This window comes from Gadus chalcogrammus, chromosome 12 (assembly GCF_026213295.1).
Source record: "Gadus chalcogrammus isolate NIFS_2021 chromosome 12, NIFS_Gcha_1.0, whole genome shotgun sequence".
Classification (NCBI taxonomy): Eukaryota; Metazoa; Chordata; class Actinopteri; order Gadiformes; family Gadidae; genus Gadus; species Gadus chalcogrammus.
The window spans coordinates 12434238-12447795 of NC_079423.1; the positions used below are offsets into that span (position 1 = coordinate 12434238).

The 13558-nt window shown below is 44.2% G+C and overlaps 17 non-coding genes across 17 annotated transcripts; all 17 read left to right on the forward strand.

The window, feature by feature from the left end:
* Window positions 1–839: 839 nt before the first annotated feature.
* Window positions 840–958, forward strand: LOC130394449 (5S ribosomal RNA). The gene has a single exon (XR_008897606.1). It is a non-coding gene; the product is annotated as a 5S ribosomal RNA (ribosomal RNA).
* Window positions 959–1487: 529 nt separating this feature from the next.
* LOC130394105 (5S ribosomal RNA) lies at window positions 1488–1605 on the forward strand. The gene has a single exon (XR_008897296.1). It is a non-coding gene; the product is annotated as a 5S ribosomal RNA (ribosomal RNA).
* A 529-nt stretch (window positions 1606–2134) lies between these two features.
* Window positions 2135–2253, forward strand: LOC130400527 (5S ribosomal RNA). Its single transcript, XR_008903009.1, has one exon. It is a non-coding gene; the product is annotated as a 5S ribosomal RNA (ribosomal RNA).
* A 528-nt stretch (window positions 2254–2781) lies between these two features.
* LOC130394674 (5S ribosomal RNA) lies at window positions 2782–2901 on the forward strand. The gene has a single exon (XR_008897809.1). It is a non-coding gene; the product is annotated as a 5S ribosomal RNA (ribosomal RNA).
* A 529-nt stretch (window positions 2902–3430) lies between these two features.
* On the forward strand, window positions 3431–3549 carry LOC130394394 (5S ribosomal RNA). The gene has a single exon (XR_008897557.1). It is a non-coding gene; the product is annotated as a 5S ribosomal RNA (ribosomal RNA).
* A 529-nt stretch (window positions 3550–4078) lies between these two features.
* On the forward strand, window positions 4079–4197 carry LOC130394250 (5S ribosomal RNA). Its single transcript, XR_008897427.1, has one exon. It is a non-coding gene; the product is annotated as a 5S ribosomal RNA (ribosomal RNA).
* A 529-nt stretch (window positions 4198–4726) lies between these two features.
* On the forward strand, window positions 4727–4845 carry LOC130395883 (5S ribosomal RNA). Its single transcript, XR_008898885.1, has one exon. It is a non-coding gene; the product is annotated as a 5S ribosomal RNA (ribosomal RNA).
* A 529-nt stretch (window positions 4846–5374) lies between these two features.
* Window positions 5375–5493, forward strand: LOC130394379 (5S ribosomal RNA). The gene has a single exon (XR_008897544.1). It is a non-coding gene; the product is annotated as a 5S ribosomal RNA (ribosomal RNA).
* Window positions 5494–6022: 529 nt separating this feature from the next.
* Window positions 6023–6142, forward strand: LOC130394041 (5S ribosomal RNA). The gene has a single exon (XR_008897238.1). It is a non-coding gene; the product is annotated as a 5S ribosomal RNA (ribosomal RNA).
* Window positions 6143–6802: 660 nt separating this feature from the next.
* On the forward strand, window positions 6803–6921 carry LOC130400796 (5S ribosomal RNA). Its single transcript, XR_008903269.1, has one exon. It is a non-coding gene; the product is annotated as a 5S ribosomal RNA (ribosomal RNA).
* A 519-nt stretch (window positions 6922–7440) lies between these two features.
* LOC130395863 (5S ribosomal RNA) lies at window positions 7441–7560 on the forward strand. The gene has a single exon (XR_008898867.1). It is a non-coding gene; the product is annotated as a 5S ribosomal RNA (ribosomal RNA).
* Window positions 7561–9725: 2165 nt separating this feature from the next.
* On the forward strand, window positions 9726–9844 carry LOC130400740 (5S ribosomal RNA). The gene has a single exon (XR_008903215.1). It is a non-coding gene; the product is annotated as a 5S ribosomal RNA (ribosomal RNA).
* Window positions 9845–10373: 529 nt separating this feature from the next.
* Window positions 10374–10492, forward strand: LOC130400586 (5S ribosomal RNA). The gene has a single exon (XR_008903065.1). It is a non-coding gene; the product is annotated as a 5S ribosomal RNA (ribosomal RNA).
* A 529-nt stretch (window positions 10493–11021) lies between these two features.
* Window positions 11022–11140, forward strand: LOC130394251 (5S ribosomal RNA). Its single transcript, XR_008897428.1, has one exon. It is a non-coding gene; the product is annotated as a 5S ribosomal RNA (ribosomal RNA).
* Window positions 11141–11669: 529 nt separating this feature from the next.
* Window positions 11670–11788, forward strand: LOC130394798 (5S ribosomal RNA). Its single transcript, XR_008897921.1, has one exon. It is a non-coding gene; the product is annotated as a 5S ribosomal RNA (ribosomal RNA).
* Window positions 11789–12313: 525 nt separating this feature from the next.
* On the forward strand, window positions 12314–12432 carry LOC130401244 (5S ribosomal RNA). Its single transcript, XR_008903709.1, has one exon. It is a non-coding gene; the product is annotated as a 5S ribosomal RNA (ribosomal RNA).
* A 529-nt stretch (window positions 12433–12961) lies between these two features.
* On the forward strand, window positions 12962–13080 carry LOC130400126 (5S ribosomal RNA). The gene has a single exon (XR_008902605.1). It is a non-coding gene; the product is annotated as a 5S ribosomal RNA (ribosomal RNA).
* The last annotated feature ends 478 nt before the right edge of the window (window positions 13081–13558 follow it).

A 13558-nucleotide genomic window follows, 5' to 3' on the forward strand; every position in this document is an offset into this window, starting at 1 on the left:
CCGTCAACGTGACCAATCCCCACCATATCCCAGCCTTTTGCCTGCTCCTTTGCTTGTTTTTTATAATTTATTTTATTTCTTTATTTTAATTTTTTTTAATTTAATTTAATTTTTTACATTATTTTATGCTACGTTTTATGAGTAGCCTATGTCAGTCTGCACAAATCCCCCCACTTTCTCTCACACATTTTGAGTGCCCTGCCTGCGCAAACATTTTCTGGACTGTCCCGTTTTATTTTGGCCATTTTAACATCTTTATTAATAAATAAATTAATAATCTTTATTAATTACCAAACTAAGAACATAAAGGCGCAATGCGTTTTAATAAAACGCATCCAATAGACGGAATGTCCGATGGTGTCGCCACTGAGGCTATAGCTGACGATGCTCTTAGCGTCCTACGAGCACCCCTGGAGTACTCGTTAGCTACGAGCGTTTTCAAGACGTTCGTTCCCCACGATGCTTTCGGGAAACGCGGTGAAAACTCTACGATGCCCTTACGACGCACTTCACGATCCACTTAGGCTAACGATGCTTTCGGGAAACGGGGCCCAGATCATGGGAGGACGTCAAAAAATCACCACCCATTCTCTGACACTTTAACCGTTAACCTTGGTTCAAACATTTAACATCACACGCACACGCAGTGTATTTCAGATAATTAATGAATTCAGATGTCACAATGATCGTTTACATGGATAAGGAGTCCTACTGAATCAATTACTGCCGTTTATATCTAACTAATGATTGTTTTTGTAAAAGTGTAACGTCGAGCCTCAGCAGCTTTCACACTCCTTATGTGCTACTGTATAAAACCTGGTTTTGCGCCTGCACTAATTGCTTACGGCCATACCACCCTGAACACGCCAGATCTCGTCTGATATCGGAAGCTAAGCAGGGTCGGGCCTGGTTAGTACTTGGATGGGAGACCGCCTGGGAATACCAGGTGCTGTAAGCTTTTTCTTTTTCAACTCGAGCTCATTGACTCCGTGGCCTACCGTGGCGTACCGTGACCTGATGTTTACTGCCAACCGCTTTGGAGGATTTAAGCAACATACAAAAACTGACAACGTCTCTCAAAACTATTTTTGTGAAACATGAGGACAGTATAGTGATACTGCCAGCAGGGAGCACCAGAGAGCTGAACCGACAGTTGTACATTTCTTAAACTTTCACCAACACAAACACGCACGCTCACTTCAGATCATGGGAGGACGTCAAAAAATCACCACCCATTCTCTGACACTTTAACCGTTAACCTTGGTTCAAACATTTAACATCACACGCACACGCAGTGTATTTCAGATAATTAATGAATTCAGATGTCACAATGATCGTTTACATGGATAAGGAGTCCTACTGAATCAATTACTGCCGTTTATATCTAACTAATGATTGTTTTTGTAAGAGTGTAACGTCGAGCCTCAGCAGCTTTCTCACTCCTTATGTGCTACTGTATAAAACCTGGTTTTGCGCCTACACTAATTGATTACGGCCATACCACCCTGAACACGCCCGATCTCGTCTGATCTCGGAAGCTAAGCAGGGTCGGGCCTGGTTAGTACTTGGTGGGAGACCGCCTGGGAATACCAGGTGCTGTAAGCTTTTTCTTTTTCAACTCGAGCTCATTGACTCCGTGGCCTACCGTGGCGTACCGTGACCTGATGTTTACTGCCAACCGCTTTGGAGGATTTAAGCAACATACAAAAACTGACAACGTCTCTCAAAACTATTTTTGTGAAACATGAGGACAGTATAGTGATACTGCCAGCAGGGAGCACCAGAGAGCTGAACCGACAGTTGTACATTTCTTAAACTTTCACCAACACAAACACGCACGCTCACTTCAGATCATGGGAGGACGTCAAAAAATCACCACCCATTCTCTGACACTTTAACCGTTAACCTTGGTTCAAACATTTAACATCACACGCACACGCAGTGTATTTCAGATAATTAATGAATTCAGATGTCACAATGATCGTTTACATGGATAAGGAGTCCTACTGAATCAATTACTGCCGTTTATATCTAACTAATGATTGTTTTTGTAAGAGTGTAACGTCGAGCCTCAGCAGCTTTCTCACTCCTTATGTGCTACTGTATAAAACCTGGTTTTGCGCCTGCACTAATTGCTTACGGCCATACCACCCTGAACACGCCCGATCTCGTCTGATCTCAGAAGCTAAGCAGGGTCGGGCCTGGTTAGTACTTGGATGGGAGACCGCCTGGGAATACCAGGTGCTGTAAGCTTTTTCTTTTTCAACTCGAGCTCATTGCCTCCGTGGCCTACCGTGGCGTACCGTGACCTGATGTTTACTGCCAACCGCTTTGGAGGATTTAAGCAACATACAAAAACTGACCACGTCTCTCAAAACTATTTTTGTGAAACATGAGGACAGTATAGTGATACTGCCAGCAGGGAGCACCAGAGAGCTGAAACGACAGTTGTACATTTCTTAAACTTTCACCAACACAAACACGCACGCTCACTTCAGATCATGGGAGGACGTCAAAAAATCACCACCCATTCTCTGACACTTTAACCGTTAACCTTGGTTCAAACATTTAACATCACACGCACACGCAGTGTATTTCAGATAATTAATGAATTCAGATGTCACAATGATCGTTTACATGGATAAGGAGTCCTACTGAATCAATTACTGCCGTTTATATCTAACTAATGATTGTTTTTGTAAAAGTGTAACGTCGAGCCTCAGCAGCTTTCTCACTCCTTATGTGCTACTGTATAAACCTGGTTTTGCGCCTGCACTAATTGCTTACTGGCCATACCACCCTGAACACGCCCGATCTCGTCTGATCTCGGAAGCTAAGCAGGGTCGGGCCTGGTTAGTACTTGGATGGGAGACCGCCTGGGAATACCAGGTGCTATAAGCTTTTTCTTTTTCAACTCGAGCTCATTGCCTCCGTGGCCTACCGTGGCGTACCGTGACCTGATGTTTACTGCCAACCGCTTTGGAGGATTTAAGCAACATACAAAAACTGACAACGTCTCTCAAAACTATTTTTGTGAAACATGAGGACAGTATAGTGATACTGCCAGCAGGGAGCACCAGAGAGCTGAACCGACAGTTGTACATTTCTTAAACTTTCACCAACACAAACACGCACGCTCACTTCAGATCATGGGAGGACGTCAAAAAATCACCACCCATTCTCTGACACTTTAACCGTTAACCTTGGTTCAAACATTTAACATCACACGCACACGCAGTGTATTTCAGATAATTAATGAATTCAGATGTCACAATGATCGTTTACATGGATAAGGAGTCCTACTGAATCAATTACTGCCGTTTATATCTAACTAATGATTGTTTTTGTAAGAGTGTAACGTCGAGCCTCAGCAGCTTTCTCACTCCTTATGTGCTACTGTATAAAACCTGGTTTTGCGCCTGCACTAATTGCTTACGGCCATACCACCCTGAACACGCCCGATCTCGTCTGATCTCGGAAGCTAAGCAGGGTCGGGCCTGGTTAGTACTTGGATGGGAGACCGCCTGGGAATACCAGGTGCTGCAAGGATTTTCTTTTTCAACTCGAGCTCATTGACTCCGTGGCCTACCGTGGCGTACCGTGACCTGATGTTTACTGCCAACCGCTTTGGAGGATTTAAGCAACATACAAAAACTGACAACGTCTCTCAAAACTATTTTTGTGAAACATGAGGACAGTATAGTGATACTGCCAGCAGGGAGCACCAGAGAGCTGAACCGACAGTTGTACATTTCTTAAACTTTCACCAACACAAACACGCACGCTCACTTCAGATCATGGGAGGACGTCAAAAAATCACCACCCATTCTCTGACACTTTAACCGTTAACCTTGGTTCAAACATTTAACGTCACACGCACACGCAGTGTATTTCAGATAATTAATGAATTCAGATGTCACAATGATCGTTTACATGGATAAGGAGTCCTACTGAATCAATTACTGCCGTTTATATCTAACTAATGATTGTTTTTGTAAAAGTGTAACGTCAAGCCTCAGCAGCTTTCTCACTCCTTATGTGCTACTGTATAAAACCTGGTTTTGCGCCTGCACTAATTGCTTACGGCCATACCAGCCTGAACACGCCCGATCTCGTCTGATCTCGGAAGCTAAGCAGGGTCGGGCCTGGTTAGTACTTGGAAGGGAGACCGCCTGGGAATACCAGGTGCTGTAAGCTTTTTCTTTTTCAACTCGAGCTCATTGCCTCCGTGGCCTACCGTGGCGTACCGTGACCTGATGTTTACTGCCAACCGCTTTGGAGGATTTAAGCAACATACAAAAACTGACAACGTCTCTCAAAACTATTTTTGTGAAACATGAGGACAGTATAGTGATACTGCCAGCAGGGAGCACCAGAGAGCTGTACCGACAGTTGTACATTTCTTAAACTTTCACCAACACAAACACGCACGCTCACTTCAGATCATGGGAGGACGTCAAAAAATCACCACCCATTCTCTGACACTTTAACCGTTAACCTTGGTTCAAACATTTAACATCACACGCACACGCAGTGTATTTCAGATAATTAATGAATTCAGATGTCACAATGATCGTTTACATGGATAAGGAGTCCTACTGAATCAATTACTGCCGTTTATATCTAACTAATGATTGTTTTTGTAAAAGTGTAACGTCAAGCCTCAGCAGCTTTCTCACTCCTTATGTGCTACTGTATAAAACCTGGTTTTGCGCCTGCACTAATTGCTTACGGCCATACCACCCTGAACATGCCCGATCTCGTCTGATCTTGGAAGCTAAGCAGGGTCGGGCCTGGTTAGTACTTGGAAGGGAGACCGCCTGGGAATACCAGTTGCTGAAAGCTTTTTCTTTTTCAACTCGAGCTCATTGCCTCCGTGGCCTACCGTGGCGTACCGTGACCTGATGTTTACTGCCAACCGCTTTGGAGGATTTAAGCAACATACAAAAACTGACAACGTCTCTCAAAACTATTTTTGTGAAACATGAGGACAGTATAGTGATACTGCCAGCAGGGAGCACCAGAGAGCTGAACCGACAGTTGTACATTTCTTAAACTTTCACCAACACAAACACGCACGCTCACTTCAGATCATGGGAGGACGTCAAAAAATCACCACCCATTCTCTGACACTTTAACCGTTAACCTTGGTTCAAACATTTAACATCACACGCACACGCAGTGTATTTCAGATAATTAATGAATTCAGATGTCACAATGATCGTTTACATGGATAAGGAGTCCTACTGAATCAATTACTGCCGTTTATATCTAACTAATGATTGTTTTTGTAAAAGTGTAACGTCGAGCCTCAGCAGCTTTCTCACTCCTTATGTGCTACTGTATGAAACCTGGTTTTGCGCCTGCACTAATTGCTTACGGCCATACCACCCTGAACACGCCCGATCTCGTCTGATCTCGGAAGCTAAGCAGGCTCGGGCCTGGTTAATACTTGGATGGGAGACCGCCTGGGAATACCAGGTGCTGTAAGCTTTTTCTTTTTCAACTCGAGCTCATTGACTCCGTGGCCTACCGTGGCGTACCGTGACCTGATGTTTACTGCCAACCGCTTTGGAGGATTTAAGCAACATACAAAAACTGACAACGTCTCTCAAAACTATTTTTGTGAAACATGAGGACAGTATAGTGATACTGCCAGCAGGGAGCACCAGAGAGCTGAACCGACAGTTGTACATTTCTTAAACTTTCACCAACACAAACACGCACGCTCACTTCAGATCATGGGAGGACGTCAAAAAATCACCACCCATTCTCTGACACTTTAACCGTTAACCTTGGTTCAAACATTTAACATCACACGCACACGCAGTGTATTTCAGATAATTAATGAATTCAGATGTCACAATGATCGTTTACATGGATAAGGAGTCCTACTGAATCAATTACTGCCGTTTATATCTAACTAATGATTGTTTTTGTAAGAGTGTAACGTCGAGCCTCAGCAGCTTTCTCACTCCTTATGTGCTACTGTATAAAACCTGGTTTTGCGCCTGCACTAATTGCTTACGGCCATACCACCCTGAACACGCCCGATCTCGTCAGATCTCGGAAGCTAAGCAGGGTCGGGCCTGGTTAGTACTTGGATGGGAGACCTCCTCAGAAGCCCAGGTTGCTGTAAGTAGTGACGGGTGTCACCAAAAGAAGAAAAAAAAAAAACACGCCCGATCTCGTCTGATCTCGGAAGCTAAGCAGGGTAGGGCCTGGTTAGTACTTGGTTGGGAGACCGCCTGGGAATACCAGGTGCTGTAAGCTTTTTCTTTTTCAACTCGAGCTCATTGACTCCGTGGCCTACCGTGGCGTACCGTGACCTGATGTTTACTGCCAACCGCTTTGGAGGATTTAAGCAACATACAAAAACTGACAACGTCTCTCAAAACTATTTTTGTGAAACATGAGGACAGTATAGTGATACTGCCAGCAGGGAGCACCAGAGAGCTGAAACGACAGTTGTACATTTCTTAAACTTTCACCAACACAAACACGCACGCTCACTTCAGATCATGGGAGGACGTCAAAAAATCACCACCCATTCTCTGACACTTTAACCGTTAACCTTGGTTCAAACATTTAACATCACACGCACACGCAGTGTATTTCAGATAATTAATGAATTCAGATGTCACAATGATCGTTTACATGGATAAGGAGTCCTACTGAATCAATTACTGCCGTTTATATCTAACTAATGATTGTTTTTGTAAAAGTGTAACGTCGAGCCTCAGCAGCTTTCACACTCCTTATGTGCTACTGTATAAAACCTGGTTTTGCGCCTGCACTAATTGCTTACGGCCATATCACCCTGAACACGCCCGATCTCGTCTGATCTCGGAAGCTAAGCAGGGTCGGGCCTGTTTAGTACTTGGATGGGAGACCGCCTGGGAATACCAGGTGCTGTAAGCTTTTTCTTTTTCAACTCGAGCTCATTGACTCCGTGGTGTACCGTGACCTGATGTTTACTGCCAACCGCTTTGGAGGATTTAAGCAACATACAAAAACTGACAAAGTCTCTCAAAACTGTTTTTGTGAAACATGAGGACAGTATAGTGATACTGCCAGCAGGGAGCACCAGAGAGCTGAACCGACAGTTGTACATTTCTTAAACTTTCACCAACACAAACATGCACGCTCACTTCAGATCATGGGAGGACGTCAAAAAATCACCACCCATTCTCTGACACTTTAACCGTTAACCTTGGTTCAAACATTTAACATCACACGCACACGCAGTGTATTTCAGATAATTAATGAATTCAGATGTCACAATGATCGTTTACATGGATAAGGAGTCCTACTGAATCAATTACTGCCGTTTATATCTAACTAATGATTGTTTTTGTAAAAGTGTAACGTCAAGCCTCAGCCGCTTTCTCACTCCTTATGTGCTACTGTATAAAACCTGGTTTTGCGCCTGCACTAATTGATTACGGCCATACCACCCTGAACACGCCCGATCTCGTCTGATATTGGAAGCTAAGCAGGGTCGGGCCTGGTTAGTACTTGGATGGGAGACCTCCTCAGAAGCCCAGGTTGCTGTAAGTAGTGACGGGTGTCACCAAAAGAAAAAAAAAAAAAAAAAAACACGCCCGATCTCGTCTGAACTCGGGAGCTAAGCAGGGTCGGGCCTGGTTAGTACTTGGATGGGAGACCGCCTGGGAATACCAGGTGCTGTAAGCTTTTTCTTTTTAAACTCGAGCTCATTGCCTCCGTGGCCTACCGTGGCGTACCGTGACCTGATGTTTACTGCCAACCGCTTTGGAGGATTTAAGCAACATACAAAAACTGACAACGTCTCTCAAACTATTTTTGTGAAACATGAGGACAGTATAGTGATACTGCCAGCAGGCAGCACCAGAGAGCTGAAACGACAGTTGTACATTTCTTAAACTTTCACCAACACAAACACGCACGCTCACTTCAGGGCCCCGTTTCCCGATAACGATGGATCCACGCTCGTACGATCATTCTCACGATGGATTTTGCGATCCATCGTCAATTTCTTTGGAGCGTTTCCCGAAACTCCTCTTAACGTGAACGCGCATTCGCTGCACTCACGACGTCGTAGGATTGTAACTGTCTACTGACACGGTGCTGAAATGGGCTCCGTAGGAGGGGGAGACGCAGGAATGTCGCAGGAAAATTGTGTTAAAAAGGGTTAAAATAAATCCCCATCAAGGACAACAGCAGAGTAGCCTCCGAAAAAAATAGACTGCAATTAGATTAATGCTATAGCAAGACATTAAAACACAATTGATTAGGCTTAAACCGACATATATCAGTCCTAATCCTGAATGCACTGTGCGTTTCACGGCATTTTCCCCCCTGAAATAATTCCATATGACAAAAAATTAAAAATTGCTTGTGTGACAACTACATTTATCTTAATGGGCTGATTTCTGAAACATGCTTTGCGCAGCAAAGAGAGCCGACTTAATTTGATTCCGCATAAGGGTTTCCTTGATTGATCATTTGATTGGCTATAAAAGCCCCTCTGGAAATAGGGTAAGGTATGTATTGATGAGGAATACAACGAAGCCCACCGTCTGGCCCGGTGCATCGTTGAGCGCACGATCGGGAGGTGGAAGTTGCGCTATATTAGATGCCTTCATCACAAGTCAGGCGGAGGGCTCCAGTTTTCGCCGGCCAAGTCATGCGCCGTGATATGTGTGACGGCTATGTTGCACAACATTGCAGCTAAGGCTGGGGTGGCATTGCTTGAACCGGAGGACGCTGAGGACGATGACGACGAGGAAGATCGGTGTGAGGACGGCCTCCCTCATAACTACGCGGCTGGTTTTCATGCGCGTCGAAGAGTGATTGAGACTTTTTTTTAACCCCCTCCACCCTCCCACATGTCACTAAACATTCCCGTCAACGTGACCAATCCCCACCATATCCCAGCCTTTTGCCTGCTCCTTTGCTTGTTTTTTATAATTTATTTTATTTCTTTATTTTAATTTTTTTTAATTTAATTTAATTTTTTACATTATTTTATGCTACGTTTTATGAGTAGCCTATGTCAGTCTGCACAAATCCCCCCACTTTCTCTCATACATTTTGAGTGCCCTGCCTGCGCAAACATTTTCTGGACTGTCCCGTTTTATTTTGGCCATTTTAACATCTTTATTAATAAATAAATTAATAATCTTTATTAATTACCAAACTAAGAACATAAAGGCGCAATGCGTTTTAATAAAACGCATCCAATAGACGGAATGTCCGATGGTGTCGCCACTGAGGCTATAGCTGACGATGCTCTTAGCGTCCTACGAGCACCCCTGGAGTACTCGTTAGCTACGAGCGTTTTCAAGACGTTCGTTCCCCACGATGCTTTCGGGAAACGCGGTGAAAACTCTACGATGCCCTTACGACGCACTTCACGATCCACTTAGGCTAACGATGCTTTCGGGAAACGGGGCCCAGATCATGGGAGGACGTCAAAAAATCACCACCCATTCTCTGACACTTTAACCGTTAACCTTGGTTCAAACATTTAACATCACACGCACACGCAGTGTATTTCAGATAATTAATGAATTCAGATGTCACAATGATCGTTTACATGGATAAGGAGTCCTACTGAATCAATTACTGCCGTTTATATCTAACTAATGATTGTTTTTGTAAAAGTGTAACGTCGAGCCTCAGCAGCTTTCACACTCCTTATGTGCTACTGTATAAAACCTGGTTTTGCGCCTGCACTAATTGCTTACGGCCATACCACCCTGAACACGCCAGATCTCGTCTGATCTCGGAAGCTAAGCAGGGTCGGGCCTGGTTAGTACTTGGATGGGAGACCGCTTGGGAATACCAGGTGCTGTAAGCTTTTTCTTTTTCAACTCGAGCTCATTGACTCCGTGGCCTACCGTGGCGTACCGTGACCTGATGTTTACTGCCAACCGCTTTGGAGGATTTAAGCAACATACAAAAACTGACAACGTCTCTCAAAACTATTTTTGTGAAACATGAGGACAGTATAGTGATACTGCCAGCAGGGAGCACCAGAGAGCTGAACCGACAGTTGTACATTTCTTAAACTTTCACCAACACAAACACGCACGCTCACTTCAGATCATGGGAGGACGTCAAAAAATCACCACCCATTCTCTGACACTTTAACCGTTAACCTTGGTTCAAACATTTAACATCACACGCACACGCAGTGTATTTCAGATAATTAATGAATTCAGATGTCACAATGATCGTTTACATGGATAAGGAGTCCTACTGAATCAATTACTGCCGTTTATATCTAACTAATGATTGTTTTTGTAAGAGTGGAACGTCGAGCCTCAGCAGCTTTCTCACTCCTTATGTGCTACTGTATAAAACCTGGTTTTGCGCCTACACTAATTGATTACGGCCATACCACCCTGAACACGCCCGATCTCGTCTGATCTCGGAAGCTAAGCAGGGTCGGGCCTGGTTAGTACTTGGTTGGGAGACCGCCTGGGAATACCAGGTGCTGTAAGCTTTTTCTTTTTCAACTCGAGCTCATTGACTCCGTGGCCTACCGTGGCGTACCGTGACCTGATGTTTACTGCCAACCGCTTTGGAGGATTTAAGCAACATACAAAAACTGAAAACGTCTCTCAAAACTATTTTTGTGAAACATGAGGACAGTATAGTGATACTGCCAGCAGGGAGCACCAGAGAGCTGAACCGACAGTTGTACATTTCTTAAACTTTCACCAACACAAACACGCACGCTCACTTCAGATCATGGGAGGACGTCAAAAAATCACCACCCATTCTCTGACACTTTAACCGTTAACCTTGGTTCAAACATTTAACGTCACACGCACACGCAGTGTATTTCAGATAATTAATGAATTCAGATGTCACAATGATCGTTTACATGGATAAGGAGTCCTACTGAATCAATTACTGCCGTTTATATCTAACTAATGATTGTTTTTGTAAAAGTGTAACGTCAAGCCTCAGCAGCTTTCTCACTCCTTATGTGCTACTGTATAAAACCTGGTTTTGCGCCTGCACTAATTGCTTACGGCCATACCAGCCTGAACACGCCCGATCTCGTCTGATCTCGGAAGCTAAGCAGGGTCGGGCCTGGTTAGTACTTGGAAGGGAGACCGCCTGGGAATACCAGGTGCTGTAAGCTTTTTCTTTTTCAACTCGAGCTCATTGCCTCCGTGGCCTACCGTGGCGTACCGTGACCTGATGTTTACTGCCAACCGCTTTGGAGGATTTAAGCAACATACAAAAACTGACAACGTCTCTCAAAACTATTTTTGTGAAACATGAGGACAGTATAGTGATACTGCCAGCAGGGAGCACCAGAGAGCTGAACCGACAGTTGTACATTTCTTAAACTTTCACCAACACAAACACGCACGCTCACTTCAGATCATGGGAGGACGTCAAAAAATCACCACCCATTCTCTGACACTTTAACCGTTAACCTTGGTTCAAACATTTAACATCACACGCACACGCAGTGTATTTCAGATAATTAATGAATTCAGATGTCACAATGATCGTTTACATGGATAAGGAGTCCTACTGAATCAATTACTGCCGTTTATATCTAACTAATGATTGTTTTTGTAAGAGTGTAACGTCGAGCCTCAGCAGCTTTCTCACTCCTTATGTGCTACTGTATAAAACCTGGTTTTGCGCCTGCACTAATTGCTTACGGCCATACCACCCTGAACACGCCCGATATCGTCTGATCTCGGAAGCTAAGCAGGGTCGGGCCTGGTTAGTACTTGGATGGGAGACCGCCTGGGAATACCAGGTGCTGTAAGATTTTTCTTTTTCAACTCGAGCTCATTGCCTCCGTGGCCTACCGTGGCGTACCGTGACCTGATGTTTACTGCCAACCGCTTTGGAGGATTTAAGCAACATACAAAAACTGACGTCTCTCAAAACTATTTTTGTGAAACATGAGGACAGTATAGTGATACTGCCAGCAGGGAGCACCAGAGAGCTGAACCGACAGTTGTACATTTCTTAAACTTTCACCAACACAAACACGCACGCTCACTTCAGATCATGGGAGGACGTCAAAAAATCACCACCCATTCTCTGACACTTTAACCGTTAACCTTGGTTCAAACATTTAACATCACACGCACACGCAGTGTATTTCAGATAATTAATGAATTCAGATGTCACAATGATCGTTTACATGGATAAGGAGTCCTACTGAATCAATTACTGCCGTTTATATCTGACTAATGATTGTTTTTGTAAAGTGTAACGTCGAGCCTCAGCAGCTTTCTCACTCCTTATGTGCTACTGTATGAAACCTGGTTTTGCGCCTGCACTAATTGCTTCCGGCCATACCACCCTGAACACGCCCGATCTCGTCTGAACTCGGGAGCTAAGCAGGGTCGGGCCTGGTTAGTACTTGGATGGGAGACCGCCTGGGAATACCAGGTGCTGTAAGCTTTTTCTTTTTCAACTCGAGCTCATTGACTCCGTGGCCTACCGTGGCGTACCGTGACCTGATGTTTACTGCCAACCGCTTTGGAGGATTTAAGCAACATACAAAAACTGACAACGTCTCTCAAAACTATTTTTGTGAAACATGAGGACAGTATACTGATACTGCCAGCAGGGAGCACCAGAGAGCTGAACCGACAGTTGTACATTTCTTAAACTTTCACCAACACAAACACGCACGCTCACTTCAGATCATGGGAGGACGTCAAAAAATCACCACCCATTCTCTGACACTTTAACCGTTAACCTTGGTTCAAACATTTAACATCACACGCACACGCAGTGTATTTCAGATAATTAATGAATTCAGATGTCACAATGATCGTTTACATGGATAAGGAGTCCTACTGAATCAATTACTGCCGTTTATATCTAACTAATGATTGTTTTTGTAAAAGTGTAACGTCGAGCCTCAGCAGCTTTCTCACTCCTTATGTGCTACTGTATGAAACCTGGTTTTGCGCCTGGACTAATTGCTTACGGCCATACCACCCTGAACACGCCCGATCTCGTCTGATCTCGAAAGCTAAGCAGGGTCGGGCCTGGTTAGTACTTGGATGGGAGACCGCCTGGGAATACCAGGTGCTGTAAGCTTTTTCTTTTTAAACTCGAGCTCATTGCCTCCGTGGCCTACCGTGGCGTACCGTGACCTGATGTTTACTGCCAACCGCTTTGGAGGATTTAAGCAACATACAAAAACTGACAACGTCTCTCAAAACTATTTTTGTGAAACATGAGGACAGTATAGTGATACTGCCAGCAGGGAGCACCAGAGAGCTGAAACGACAGTTGTACATTTCTTAAACTTTCACCAACACAAACACGCACGCTCACTTCAGATCATGGGAGGACGTCAAAAATCACCACCCATTCTCTGACACTTTAACCGTTAACCTTGGTTCAAACATTTAACATCACACGCACACGCAGTGTATTTCAGATAATTAATGAATTCAGATGTCACAATGATCGTTTACATGGATAAGGAGTCCTACTGAATCAATTACTGCCGTTTATATCTAACTAATGATTGTTTTTGTAAAAGTGTAACGTCGAGCCTCAGCAGCTTTCT